Source organism: Clinocottus analis, unplaced genomic scaffold (assembly GCF_023055335.1).
Source record: "Clinocottus analis isolate CAN_PGR_092001 unplaced genomic scaffold, fCliAna1.0.p SCAF_8, whole genome shotgun sequence".
NCBI classification, from domain to species: Eukaryota; Metazoa; Chordata; class Actinopteri; order Perciformes; family Cottidae; genus Clinocottus; species Clinocottus analis.
The window spans coordinates 9,466,252-9,481,157 of NW_027176240.1; positions in this window are offsets into that span (position 1 = coordinate 9,466,252).

Here is a 14,906-nt window from a genome sequence, read left to right on the forward strand (position 1 = left end):
TCCCAGACTTTCAAGGCGACTCGAGTTACTGTGGCCCTTGACAGGAGCAGACAGGTTGCGTCTCAGAGAAATACCTTCCCACAGATGACATCATTGTGCGGGAGAGCGAGGCACAGGGCCGGGAAGGGCTCCTCCACCACAGAGGCTCAGCACTCAATCAAAACCTAAGATCACGTTGTGATCCTTTGCTCCGAACAAGTTTTGCTGCATGATTTTTATCTGTGAGAACAATCTGTCTTCTCTCAGACGATTTGGTTGATCAGGACCCTGATTAGACTGGGTATGTGTCCATGAAGAGGAGAGCTTCAATCTTCAGTTATTAGCATTCGAGAGAGATGAAAACATGACCTTAATTCCCCAGAGTGGCGATGCTCACACACAGTGCAGTTCTCTATTTAATACAACCCCCACACATACACACACACACACACACACACACACACACACACACACACACACACACACACACACACACACACACACACACACACACACACACACACAGTCTTTTAGATGAAGAAACAGTGTGATCTAACAAGGCAGTCTTTGAGATGAGTCTATTGTGTGGGTTGAAATTAGCTCCCACCACCCTTCTCCCAATGAGGGTGGTCTCCCTTGGGCGCTGTGGATGACATTACAGGGATTTGTCCGTGAAGATCTGACTCTATTACTCGTGTAGATAATGCTCTGGTAGACAACCAGAGAGATCAGAGAGAAAAGCGTGTTGCTCACAACTTGTAATCATGTGTATCTCAATTATCTAAAATGGCCTCATGCATTCATCTACTTCATCTTTGCTGATTGTAGAGCAGCACCGGATCATGGAGGTTTATTGAGAGCAGCAATGTGTGAGCATTTATGTTTTTAAATCTCCTCATTGGACACACAGTGAGGTGTCCATTATGGGTGGATTAAATGGATCAAATAAGCCAAAATATTTAAACCATAGAAAACAGGGTGATACCACAGAAGACAGCACCACCTGCTGGTTGTCTCTGGTCAGTGGTGCGGGGTTGGAGGGTTAGGAGTACTGTGCAGAGAACATGATTAGTTATGGGAGGAGACCAAGCACATCCATGACAATCTCATCCAGATGCGGCTCACTAAGTGTGCTATGTGAGCGAATGGGTTTCTGGAGGGATTCAACCTAAAGGGTAAAGATGTTGTGGCTTGTGATGAAAAAGTTCCCACTCTATCAATTGTGAGCAATGGCATCAAGACACCTAATGCCAGAAGCAACACAAAAAAAAGGAACAAAAAGGTGTTTGTCTCCTCGGACACAATATATTTGCTGTTTTCCGGCGGCCATTCCTCGTCTCCCTCTGTTGCTGACACCCCTTTGTGATGTGACGCAATAAGTGTTGTTTTGGCTGTGCAAACATCTCAGGGAGAACGGACTCTGGACCGAGGAGCCGTAAACCTCCCAACCACCAACCCACCGCCCACATGTTGCAACATACCGGTGCTACTGTACACAAACACAAAATGACTCATCCTTGTGTAAGAAAGGCACCGCCCAGGTCCCTCGGTGAGCAGATAGCCGGTATCTGTAGCGCCTGACCCTGCAGTCACCTCACCGCTACTCCCCTTGTCCTCATGTCTTAACACTGTTTGGAATGAGTTGCTAGGCAACCGTCTCCATAAACACAGCACCTGGCAACTTCCACAGGAAACACAGGACGCAGCTCTGTGGAAAATGAGATGCCGTTATAGTGCGCACGCCCAATTGTCCAGATAACTCGATAGCTGTGCGTTCACTGTCAATCTCCACTCTTTTGTTTCTACTGTACAACAGTATCTGTCTTGCAATTGGATTTGTTTTCTCCCAACTGCAGTGATTTTTCCAAACAATCAAGGACCTAATCCGTGTTGGTTCATGAACTTCCTCCTCATTACTATAAGCAGCCTTTCACCCAGTAACTCCCCCTCTCATTTGCATTACAGGGGTGGCCAAGAAAGTGCCATTACTGGACCTCCATGATTCTTACTATGTCCCATCAATTTCCTGTTATTGTTGGCAGTTGAGCTGAAGCCCCAGTATTGATCCCTCACCTCGGGAGAAGATAAGGTGGGGAATCGAAATGGATTCCATATCTATTATCTAATGGAATTCCTCCTCCTAGAAAGGGCTATGGATTTTCTGCCATTGAAGCTGTGAAAATGTGTGTCTACGTGTGTGAGTGAGTGTCCTCTCTCCAAACGCAGAATGACGCTTTTGTAGGATGGATTAATGCGGTAAGCAGAAAACGGTGGAAAGTGGCACTGAGGCTTTCCAGACTGTTGAAGCATTCAGGGAAATGCACTCTCTATGAATGTGTATTGACCTGCTGCTCTCCAAATGGCCCTCTTAGAGGTGCACATACATGGGCTCTCATGTGTGGAGTATTGCATCAAATACTGACACAAAGTGCTGCTGTGATGAAGGTTTTCTTAAGACTGACGCTTGTATATCAGAGGGGCACTGCTTTCTCATACAGCAGAGTTTATAAGCTGTAAGCGGTTTTATTGATGATTAATATCAATTTACTAAATCTTTATTGATAAATTCTGTAATTATTTATACCAACGTTTTGGCTGTAAGGTTGAGAAAAATGGCTGGTTTGTCATCCATCAGCTAGAGACTAACATTAATTTGTAGGCATGTTTGTGTCCACCTGATGAATGCAAGTTCAATATTCACTCTCATTTTATCTCTGTTTTTGTTCTCCGGCAACTCCTAAGGGAAATATCTGGCTCTTTAGCGGCTAAATGTTTCACTATGTTCACCAGCTAATCGCTAACTGTGTCTGTCTGCCGTGTTGTGCAGTGCATGGGTTTATTACTGAAAGCCGGCGCCTGCTGGTGCTGAAAATGACACTCACGAGAGCGGCGAGCGGTTCAGACACCTTGCATGCAATAATTCATTTCAGCCGTTGATAATGAACAAATATTGATAACGGCAGGCGTAACAAACAGATTGCAGTCTATTTCCAGGTTGCCCAGGACGAGCTGGACAGCGTTGCTGTGCAGAGGAACATCTGGATTACCCTTCGAAGCCTGCTGCCCCCGCAATGCCGCCTTGGGTAAGAAGAATATGGATGGATGGAAGGAAGGAAAAAAACACAGAGTGATGCCTATCAGAGAAACCGTTTCAAAAAGAAAAAGTAACAAACTTAAATTGCAATGATGTGACACAATCCACATGATCACTGTTCACTAACACCCTCCTTGTCTTTGTTTCTGTCTTTTGTCCCCACATCCTGCATCCTACCTTATCAGAGCATCAGATAAGCTGCACAGATCAACCTCTTCCTTAGTCACACAAAGGTGCAGGCTGACCCTGCACAGACAGCAGCTCTGATTGCGTCATCCATTTCATTATTTCAAGAATTCCAGCCCCCAACAGCGAGTAGGAGACGCTCAGCCGGAACCATAATATTTCTGCATCCAATTATGATTTGATTATCATCCGAACAAAAGTGACTCTCAGTGGCAAAAATGTGTGAGAAATAATGAAGAATCAACAACCCATGGCTGTAATAGCTGTGTACGCACAACTGTGGAAGCTTACATAGTGTGCAACGCAGCAAAATGCAGGTGAGCCTATGGCATGGTCTGGCATGATAAGTCTCTGTGTAATCAAGCTGTGGCACAGTTACAGATATGGTGAATACTGTCATTCTGAGCCAACTCGATAAGACGCCGCCTCCTCCACACCACACAAGAGAGTGTTTTGTACGTGCAGTCAGGGGAAGGGAACTGAAAACCTGCTTTGATTACTGTAAATGAACAGTAGTTGTACAGCAATCGTCTTGCAGCTTACAGCTGCAGGATAGTTATCGTTATTTACCTCGTCCTCGGCTGTATTAAACGGACACACGCCTGCACAAGCACACATCCCAGTGCGGCTCCAGACTAAAAACCCAGAGACAAGAGTTGGTCCTGTAATGGGGAAGGTGATAGCCTTAGTGGGTGAATGAATGTCAGCAGCAATTAGAGGCCCGCATAATAGCATCTAACAGAGAGGCCACAGCGCAGACAGGTCAGGAGTTAACCATGTATCACCAGGATTACATCCACACAGAGCCGACACTTTCAGCCAAGGACGTCTCGAGGGCAGGGAGACAACGGGACAAGCACACAGGCAAGGTCTACGCAAGATGAGACCAGCAGACTTATAGGCGATTAAGGTGCGTATGGCTGGGACTAACAATGGGATATTGAAGCTATTACAGCTGGATCATTTCCTTAAGGTACATATGCAATAGCTTATTGTCTGTCATCTTCAGCTACAGTGGGCTTGTTATATTTGAGCCCTTGTCGTATTGATATGACATGCCAACAAACATAAAAGAAGTCCAATAAATCATCTTCACTGGGACGTATTCATCAAGTTGCGGATAAAATAACCTGTTCACACCATCACACTCACCACTAGCAAGAATGTAATCTTAAAAAGTATATAGCCATTGATTTTATGGTTCAAATTTGGTTTAAAGGTGGTGCCCCAATGGTTGAGAGTTTAACCCACCGACCATGAACCATTATGTCTGGCCATTTGTGTCGTTCCTCAGTTGATAGGATAAAAATGCACAATGATTTACATTTTTTAAATAGATCAAATTAAATACAAAGGTAATTATTGTAATTGGACATGGGGACATGTTCTGGTTAGAATTACAATTAGTAGTTACAATTTACAAGCCAATACATTTAAAATACATTTTTCTAAATATATCATTGATTCTTGAGTAGATAAAACGTTTAACTATGGTGGATGTCCGTTTTGGGCTTATATTGTGCCAGACTCCACGACCCTCATCAGATGTAGATGTAAACGGCTAAGGAACAAAAACAAGATTTTTAATTCAAGGTGATTATACTCTAAAGAAAATGTAAAAAATGTAATATTCCATTCATGCCAATAGAGCCCCCTAAATGCCACACACTGTTCACTTTAGTCATTAAGATTACGTTTTTTTGTGAAACTGAAAGCATGAACATAAGTAGAGGGAAGAAAATAGAAGAAAGAGAACAAAAACAAAGTGGGGAGCATTAAAAACACACACAGAGGGATAGAAAGAAAAGAAAGAAAGAGTGGAGTAAAATGGTATGTTTCATATTCAGAGGTTTTCCCTTGAGTCCGAAGCACTGAGCTAATCTCATCCCATGCTGACACTGTGTCTGCCGACAGAAAAAAAGCTTCAGGAAGAGTGAAAGAAAAGAGGAAGAGAGGCAGGGGGAGGATGATGGTGTAAAAAAAAGGAGGAGGTGGAGGGGTGAAGGCAAAGACGTAGGAGATGGATGGAGGGACAGAGAAAACCGGAAAGGTTGTTAGAGACCAGTAGCTGATGATTGAGTGGGATGACTGCACGGAGGTAAAACCATTCAGAGGATAAAGGAGGTGTATGAGATGACACGTTAATGCTTTCCATCTCAACAACTTCCTCCCTAATTCAAACCAGGGAACAGCACCAAAAGCAATAGAACACAATGCATTATGCAGTCCAGATGATCAGGCAACCTTGAAGGAATATAAACCTTGGGTGCCTTAACTCTCCATTTTCTATTATTCCTCCCAACCAGGCGCATTAGTTTGTCAGCGCTGAAGTGTGTAGGAGGCATTGGTTGAAGATGGCTCAAGCTTAATTAGATATAATTATCCTTCTCTCTGTATCTTCAACCTCAGAGTGAGGTACTGCACACTCCAAACACGTCTCACAGCACCCTCTATTGGCAAGACGAGATACTTTTTTAAAACGTGTTTACGTCCAGTCAATGGGGCACATGGAAAGAGGAGAGCTTCCAGTATGGAACCCATTAACTTTAATATATCTGTCCCTTGGTGCAAAGTGTCTGAACACATTGTACTCTGGCGCCAAGCGAGACAGTTTGTCACCGCTCTGAACTTTTAAGGCTGACTCTGGCTGTGGATGAGGAGCAGGTTGTGTGCTCCAAGCGTAACAAAATGGTCTCAAGCTACAAAAGGCAGCAGCATATACTGATATGCTGTATCCTCAGAGAACAACCAATCATACGCCAGAAATCTACTGGCTTTATTAGTGTAAACATGGGATTTGACTGATTTGAGACTTCTAATCTTCTATCTGTCATAGGTCGGTTTATTTATGTCCTATTACTACATCAATTCACTATTTCACAAGACACACCCCAAAAAAATGCTAAATGTTGCTTATTGAATTGTCTCACTGGGGCTAAAAAGAAAGATGATGTCATTTCTTATGAGAACTATGGACTCTAAAAGTCTATCTCTTCTCACATAACTGAGCCAAAAATATACTGAGGAAAAATGCTTGGCACATTCAAGTACTGACTGAAGCAGTAAATGTAGTTTAATGGCTCAAATTGAACTTTCTGACCATGCTCGCAGATCAAAATGCTTGCATCCTATAATAATCTCCTGTGTCCATGGCAACAATGTTTCTTCTGATACCAAGGAGCTCAGGTGAGCACACTGCTCCGACACAGATTACACATGCACTCTCAAAGTATCGTTTCCCCTGACAAAACAGCACAGCTTGCATGGAGTAAATGAAATGAAGACCAGAAACATCCAGAAAACTGTTACATCAACGCTTTCTGGCAAAGTCCCTCCACCACATCTGGGTTTGTTTTCAGCTCATGTCCCTTCTGATGGATTAGGGGGGGTCAAGCAACATCTTTCCCTCATTGTTCTTTTTGCTCTTCCTCGTCTTCAGGGGAAAATAAAACATGCAGTAATTAGGATGATATAAAGACTTGTGTAGTGCCACTGATGTATACTATGCACTTCATTTAAACATCTGTTTATGTTTGTGTTGCCATACCTATGCCAACACAGGTAGGATTACAGAGGACTTTAGGTCACGGTGGACACAGGACAGTGAGTGACACTCAGAAGATTGATATAGTCTTAGCTAAAAGGTTCTGTGTCACGCAGAATACAGAACATTATATTATAATGCTCCCAGTGTCTCTTTGCCAATACGACCTTGCCTGTCAAAGACTCCTAAGTGGCATAATTGCTTGTACAACCTTCAGGAGGTTGTGCATGCTTGTCCCCCATTAGATTCAAGCATTTCAGGACAGCACATGGACAGTGCACATTAAAGGCGGTGTCTATTCCCTTCGTCTCCTCCTCCTTCCCACCTTTAATCGCTCTTTCCAATCTCTCCAACCCTATGTTTTTTTATGAGAACTGTCAGATTCATTCCTCTTGCTCTCCTGCCGCTAGTGAAGTCGCAGCCAGCCGCAAGTTTTTGCCTTCGGGTGTGAGGTAGAAGAGCTGTCATTTACTGCCGATTATATCACTAACACAAACCAGACCAAAGAGCACATTTTTTTCTGCTCTGTGAAACACTGGAGCAGTTCTGGTCATGAGAGGCAACAATGGAAGTCCACATTGAGATCTGATGGCTCCAAATTAGTTCTCTGATCAACATATCAGAAGGAGATTATTTATTCTGGCCTGCATACAACAGCCACAGGTTGACTTGCACACTGTGAGCAAATTGTTTTGTTTTTTTCTTGTGTTGATGCATGAGGCCAGTCTGAAACCTCAAACGTCCCATGAAAGAATTTGTTTTTCCTGTTTTCCCCTGTTTTGAACTGTTCACAGCAAATATACTGCATGACGTGGACAGGTGCATGCTCGTGCCCTAAAAACAACTGCGTGTTAATTATTGTGCTGATGTGACCACGAACACTGTCAGCAGTTCCAGCCGCGTCAGTGGCTGTGAAACACAGCTTGTGCAGCAAGCAGTGAGACAACGTAGATAACAACAGATGCCAGCTCTTTCCCATCATCATTACTAAGTAAATTGATACACATGTAGCATTTTATGTCGATAAAAATACACTTTTAACTCTAGAAATGCAGCCTGAGAATCATCAAGGTTTTAAGTTTTGTTGAGATTGAAAGTAATCCAGTGATTGTCTGCACATCTTTGGTAAACAATAACCACTAACAGTTAATTCGACATACTGTTACAAAAATGTGAATAAAAACAGGCTAAAAGAATTAAGCTCACATCACTGAGTCCATTTTTTTTTTTTTTTACTGTTGACGCCCCACAAAGTATTATGGGAACTAAAGACCCAAAACTTAAAACACATTGGTAAGATAATTATAGGAATGATTATAGGCGGGTGAATTGTTTTTATGCTTCAAAATGGACAGCAGATGATGATGATGATGATGATGAAGAGGAGGAAGAAAGTGAAGCTGTATGGCTGCTTTTGCTGTCTATTTTAATTTATGTATCTGTCATTTAATTTGATCCGAAAATACATTTAAAAAAAACTGTCTGTTTTATTCACAAATTCTTTAGAAACGCACGTAACATCTCAACCTCCAAACATCTCAAGGGACTTAAAGAATTTAAACATTTTGCTGGAGCCTTCAACTATCATTTTGAGAAGTCTATAGATTTGGATTAAACTGCATTTGATATACACAGAAACAATAATTGAACCTGAGCACACAGCAATGTTGCTAATTCCAAACATAACCACTGATGCAAAATGATGATGGAGTAAACATGTACTGAGTGTTTTGGCGGTGTGTCATGGTCACACCATCGCATTACTTACCAGGCAAAGGTGGAGCCAACACAAGGACATGTTGGCTTGCTGGCACAATGGCCGGTCTAATGGCTGCTCTGTTAGCCTGCAGTAATCCAGCCCACCTCCCCTGCCTCAGCAGCCCTCCATCTGTCATTGGAAAGCTGCAGTGGTCCCCCAGGTGGGAGCGTTGTGTCAGCCTGGCAGGGTCATTACCGCAGGGCCCGAGAGCGCCGCTTGTGCAGCCTGCTCCTCTGCAGTCCCTGCCCAGCTCTAACCCCTGCCAGGTAGCAAGATCTCACACAGACCTAATGTATTCACACTAATTAAACTGTGCCAGGCATCACAAGCGCCCAGCTGTTAAAATAGAAAGCCCAACTGTTTGTATCAGAAGATTGCAATGTCACATACTTGCCCCTAATACCACCTGGATCACCTGGTTCTGAGGAAAATCACCGAGCGGCATTATCTTTTTTAATATTTACAAACATTTTCTTCAGCTAATAATTTTTGATACGATTTTAGGTGCTTAATGAGACAGACTGGAGACTAGCGTCTGGAGCTGACAAGAAATGAGGGGAGAGAGATGAGGGATGCAGCAAAGGAGCCTGGCTATGACTATAGGTTGGGGTGACCAGAGTTTAGCGAGCGAGCAGACGGGCAAGGTACACAATCCTGCCATTGGTTCTAGCTATGCTGACGATGGACAGTTTATGGCAGAAATGCGCTCACAAAGGGTTTGAAGAAAGCTCACAAGCCATGCACAATGCAAAATATTCAAATCATTGCCTAAGCAAATGTTCTTTGAGAAGGGAAATACATCAGAAACATGTCGGCCCTTAAGGGTGTAATGTAAACAATGTGTTTCGGTGAGGAACAGTGAACTTAAAGGGACGGTGTGCACATTTTAGTGGCTTTTAGTGGCAATAGAGGATTCGAGTACTACGAGCTACTCTTATCAATACTGGATTCTTCTACATGATTAAAACTTTATTTTTTTTAAACAATCCATAAGATTTTCAAAATTAAATATATTCGGAACAGAATTATAACTTATTTATAATTTAGATTGCTAAATATTGTTTCTACAGCAGCAATAGTTATTGAAAACAGTCACTAAATAAAGTAATTAATATCTAGCAGACAGTCAGTACCCAGTGTCCCTTCGGCTGCTGTAGAAACACGGCGGCGTAAGATGGCCGGACTCCGTGGAATCAAATTGATGGAGAAATTAACTTTGACACAACAGGGAAATGGTTTAAGGTCTGAGGAGGATATGGAAGGAGTGATGATAGTGGTGGTGGTGGATGATGAAGAGCGGGGGGCAGATGAAAAGGAGGACACAAATCAATTGCAAACCTGAGCAGTGAGAGCTCAGTCCTTTGATCCAAGCCGTACTGTGAGACAGCACATCATTTGTAATTGTAAATGAAGTGTTGGCATGTAATGGTGATGGCCAATTTGTCCATGTATATTTTTATCATGGGAAAGATGCGTGCTCTTGAGTCCAGGCTCCCTTTGCCTTTTCAACATGTTTAGAGACAAAGTTTAGAAGCACCAATACCCATACTCATAAAAGTAAAGAAATAGTAGAAGAGGACAATCAGTGGTGTTTGGGACCCATGCCATTTATAAATATTGTTTTTCAGGATTCTCTTGGCAAGTCTTTTCATGCGTTTCGAGTAGCCCATCGTGTGATGTTTCTCTCTGCTTTTCAAGTCAAGGAGGATGCACCTTTGTCAAATCAATCAATGTGACTGTCGCAGGGAGATTTAGAATAGTTGCTGTCTGGTTGCCCGGTTAACACAGACAGGGAGAGCTGAATGCAGGGATCCAATATGTTAGATTGCTTATTAGTGATCTCCTTCCAGAAGTGTTGAACGGGTGGACAGTGTGCCAGATTGCACACAAGTAATCATCTAAAGTGTTCGGGGAATAAACTGAGCAGGTGTTTGATTGTGAGAGATCCATTTGGGACAGATTTGAGTCCAGAAGTTGGCAGCAGGCGTGATTGATAGATATTTTTCCCATTCTGTCTTTTGGAGAGCAATTGAAGGGTCTGTCTCTGTGGCTGAGTGGTTTGAGCTCGTAATATTCTAAATTTATTCTGCAGTAATGGACGCCTGGAGATTGTGTTGGTTTAATTATTGAGTTTTGATGTTAAAACGAATTGGACTTCGAGGTGGGGAAGTTACCTTTTTTCTGGACCATTTTATATTATTACATTTAAAAAAATATTACATTGCAGTAAACATTTGATTCATGACCTACATGTGTTTTTCAGCGTATTATATGATCTTATATCACTCGTTTAATTTAAAATGAAACTTTTCTCTTGAACCTGGTAGTGGAAGTGTTCCTGGCTTCAGATGCAGCGTGACTGCTTCTGTTGACTTGCCTTTGTACATTGTCTCAATGATGGTCTTACCGCATATCGCGGCTGACCCACAAGCCCTTGCCTGCCAATTTGTATCAATCACAGTCTAGATCTGACAGTTACTAGGCAGCGCAGGAGGGGAGATGCCCAGCCCCCGTGCAGAAACCAGGCCACCAACCCAGAGAATGGGAGGCCTGCCTGCCAGAGTGACACATGTGTGCACAGCCTACTCCAATCTGTATCTGTGTGTGTACACACATCTGTTGGCACATGTGTGGGTACACCTCTGCATTACATGACAAAAGGTAAAGAATGCTCCAGGGCTAAAAATAAAACTGTGATATTGTCAAATTAACCTTTCTAGGCATATACAGTGATGCTATTCTCTGTTTCAGAGCTTCATTGCAGCAGCATCACAGTCATTTATGAGATAAACAGAGCCTACACAGACAGTAGTTATGAACCATAACAGGCTGGTGAATAAAGAGAATCTGCCCCACTAAGCGCTGTCAGACATCGTAGTGGCCAAAGGACACGAATGATCTAGAAGTCAATAACCAGAAAGACTCTGTGTCTATCCAACTTTTCCCCCCAAATTTCAGGTGTTTCCACATTCTTTTGTGTGGCTTTTGTCCTGATTAGATAGGTGACAAGAGAGTATGACATGCAACAAAGGCTCCATGTTTGCAATCAGACCTGGTCGTGATACCAGATGTGTGACTTGGCATGCGCAGTAACTATTTGGCTACCAAGGTGCTCTTCCTCCACCACCCAGATTTCTATAAGCATACTGAAAAATGTGCATTAAAACCAGTGGATGGAAATGTACTTAACTCTTAACATCCTCCCAGCTCCAGGGAGGCCAGTCAAATTCTCTAAACACCAAACATGGAAAACATTCCTTGGCTTTGAACCTGGCTTTGTGCACTGGAGCATTATGTTGTGTATATACGTTGCGATACTATCATTACGATTTCTTGATGGCAGTAAAAAACTTCTAATATAAATACAGTCCCAGACAAAAACTATGGTGCTTTGACAAGATTGTCCCCAGTCTTTTGGCCATTTTGCTGCCGCAGTACGCAAACATGCTGCAAACTGTTCATAATGACACAGCACTACACAATTATTAGGACTGATTGTGATTACAAACAACGTTTATAGCTCATAGTTTAATTATAATAGACACAGATGACCCTTATCAGGTCAGTTTAACTATGTTGATGATACTTATGCTACTTGATATGAAAATGTCAGGTGGAGCTAAAGGACCACATTCGCAAGTTTAATGAGTTTCTGAGTGCTTAAGTAGCCGCATTCGGGGACACCCCAGTTCTTGAGATGGGTCTCTCGCCTCTCCAATTAGATATGAGCAGAGGCTTACTGTACTGTGAGGCCTATCTAGAATGACAGTCAGAAAATAACATGGCAGGGATTGAGGGGATGAAAGATGGAAGTCAACCGGAGCGTGACAGATCAGTCATTTCCCAGAGTACAGCGCAGACTCTCATGTCAGTCTCGCTCGGTGATCGTAGGGGTAAAGAAATAACACAATAACAATGATTTGCCGCAGTTATTTTAATCACAAAGCCATGGATTATGCGTCTATGGATACATTTTATAAACTATGCGATGATGGGAGAAATTCCACCAGAAAAGGTCTTAGTGACGAATGGTCACTGTGATATTCCATGCAAGTCCAGTTTACACTTCCTGCTACATAAGATGCCTGGGGTCTTGTGCTATGCTGTGATGATAAAGTGGGCCATTGCAGCTGTTTACACATCCCCAACTGAGGGTCACTCTCTCTGCAACACGCAGCCTCTGGTTTACATAATGCTACATACGCACATGTGGGTAGTATGTGAGGAAGAAAATGGAGGTGGGCGGGGGGAAGGAGGAGAAACCTACCCCCAGCTCAAGCTGGGTGCTTGGGCTGCATGATGATACAATTAGACATATCCTCCACTTTGATACTGTTGTTTTGGTTGCTGATTAACATGCCAGACATGAACCATGCATAGGTAAACACAGCTGTTCACCCCAGCAATAAAGGAGGTGCTCTGTCCCTTCTTATACTTCTTACAGCTCTCTAAGTATGCGAAGACAAAGTGTATAATCAACCTGAGAGGCGCATCATCTGCATGCATTGGCCCATTCAATCGATCTTAATGTTGTCTGGACAGAAACAAAATCCCCAAAAGATTGTTCATCTCTGTCAAATGATGTCCACATATCAATCAGGTTTCAGGTGGAAACGCTTAGTTGTGGTCTGCACTTCAAAAGCACTTTTGATGTTTCCCCTCTGTTTTTCCAGGCCACTCATGCATCAGTAGTTTTGTGAAAAACACAGACTCTGAGACAATATTAGAAACGATGCCCGCAGGCGGTTCTTTGAAGCTGAACGCCAGAGCCAGTCGGCCAGTCAGCCCATTGATAGCGTGCTACTCTCCCTACTAGTTTGTATGATGCTGGTCTTCAGCCGAACTGGAGGGAATACAAAACAGCTTTTTCCTCCAACCTATGTCAGCAGTGATGTTAAATCTTAATATTGTGGTCTTGTCTTCAACGGAGGCCAGTGAAAGTATCATAGTCATTTGCTCAACAGAGCATATCACATTTGGCATAAAGCAACTCAAGAAGCTCATAATGCACTCATTTCAAGTTAATAAAACCAAAGTCGAGGAGTATCCTGGCGCTTTGGTCTTTTGAAGTATTAAGTAAATATTCATGATGGAATGGGTTCACGTTCAAGATCAGACTTGTTCTTTTCTCACTGCTTTTCCTCCGTGCACTGAAATACTTAAGAAGACAGATATATCCCAAGAAGCCCTAAGCAATAACACCGTTCAGTGAATAATGTTGCCCTGGTAGTAAACATAAACTCTGCAGTGGCAACACAATCTCTTTTCATTTTATTTGATCACGTTTTATGTGAAGTCTTTGCATCAGATGTCTGAGATTCTGGGTTGAACCTCACTGGGAATAAACATCACCGCTGGGATGCTAATCATAGCTGTTGCTCTTGGAATAGCTGTGCCAGCAGGCATGAAATCATGCATATGTTTCTGCTGCCATTAGGGATTGCCTAGGTGTTCTGTGTTATGCCACTTCTCCAACAAACACAATCGTTCCTCTTGTTACGGATGATAATGAGCCTTGTATTTATATATAAGACGATGCTCTATGGAGACAATTACTGCAGTCCTGTCTGAATGTGACGCCACAGAGTAAGAGAGAGCACATCAGTGGTAGTCATATTTACAACCTGTATTGCTTACAGTAACTGTATTTACACATGACCTTCAGTAGATATGATTACAGGCTTTCAGACGACTAAAGCAAGATGAATTTTCATCACGAAACCCCACAGTCTTTGATTTAGAAATGCATGCTGCTTCTGAGATGGGTGATTCCTGAAACCATTTGTTTCAAGTCCTACATTGCATCAGTAAACCGGTGATTGAGCATTTCTCTGTTAACTTTCCTGAACTGCTCTCTTCCTGATATCCATATTTCATAAGCACTTCATTCATCCCCTTCTCCTCCATCCCAGCTCTATTTTGCACCAGTGCAGTTGACTGCACAACAGGGAGCATCTTATATTCTGGGTTCCTCTTAATTATTAATGGGCTTCTCAACACAAAGCCTAATCCTTCTACACAACTTGAAATACTGACACGGGGAGAAATCACGCTTTCTAAAGGTATAACCTTGAGATTAGAGGCTGACCCAATGTCTCCTAGTAGCTTCCTAATAATGGTGATTGGCTGGCAAACTATTCAAATCTGAAAAATGTTTAAATAAATGTAATATTTATTGTATTATTTTCTTTGAGAGTCTTCCATTTCAGTTAATCCAGTTAATCCATTTCACAAAAGCTAATGTGGTGAAATGTAAATTGACCACTTAAATGTAGACAACAAAGAGGAAACCCCATTCACTGCCATTGTGTGACTCATGCGGCGCGTTGATTTTTTTTGTTTGA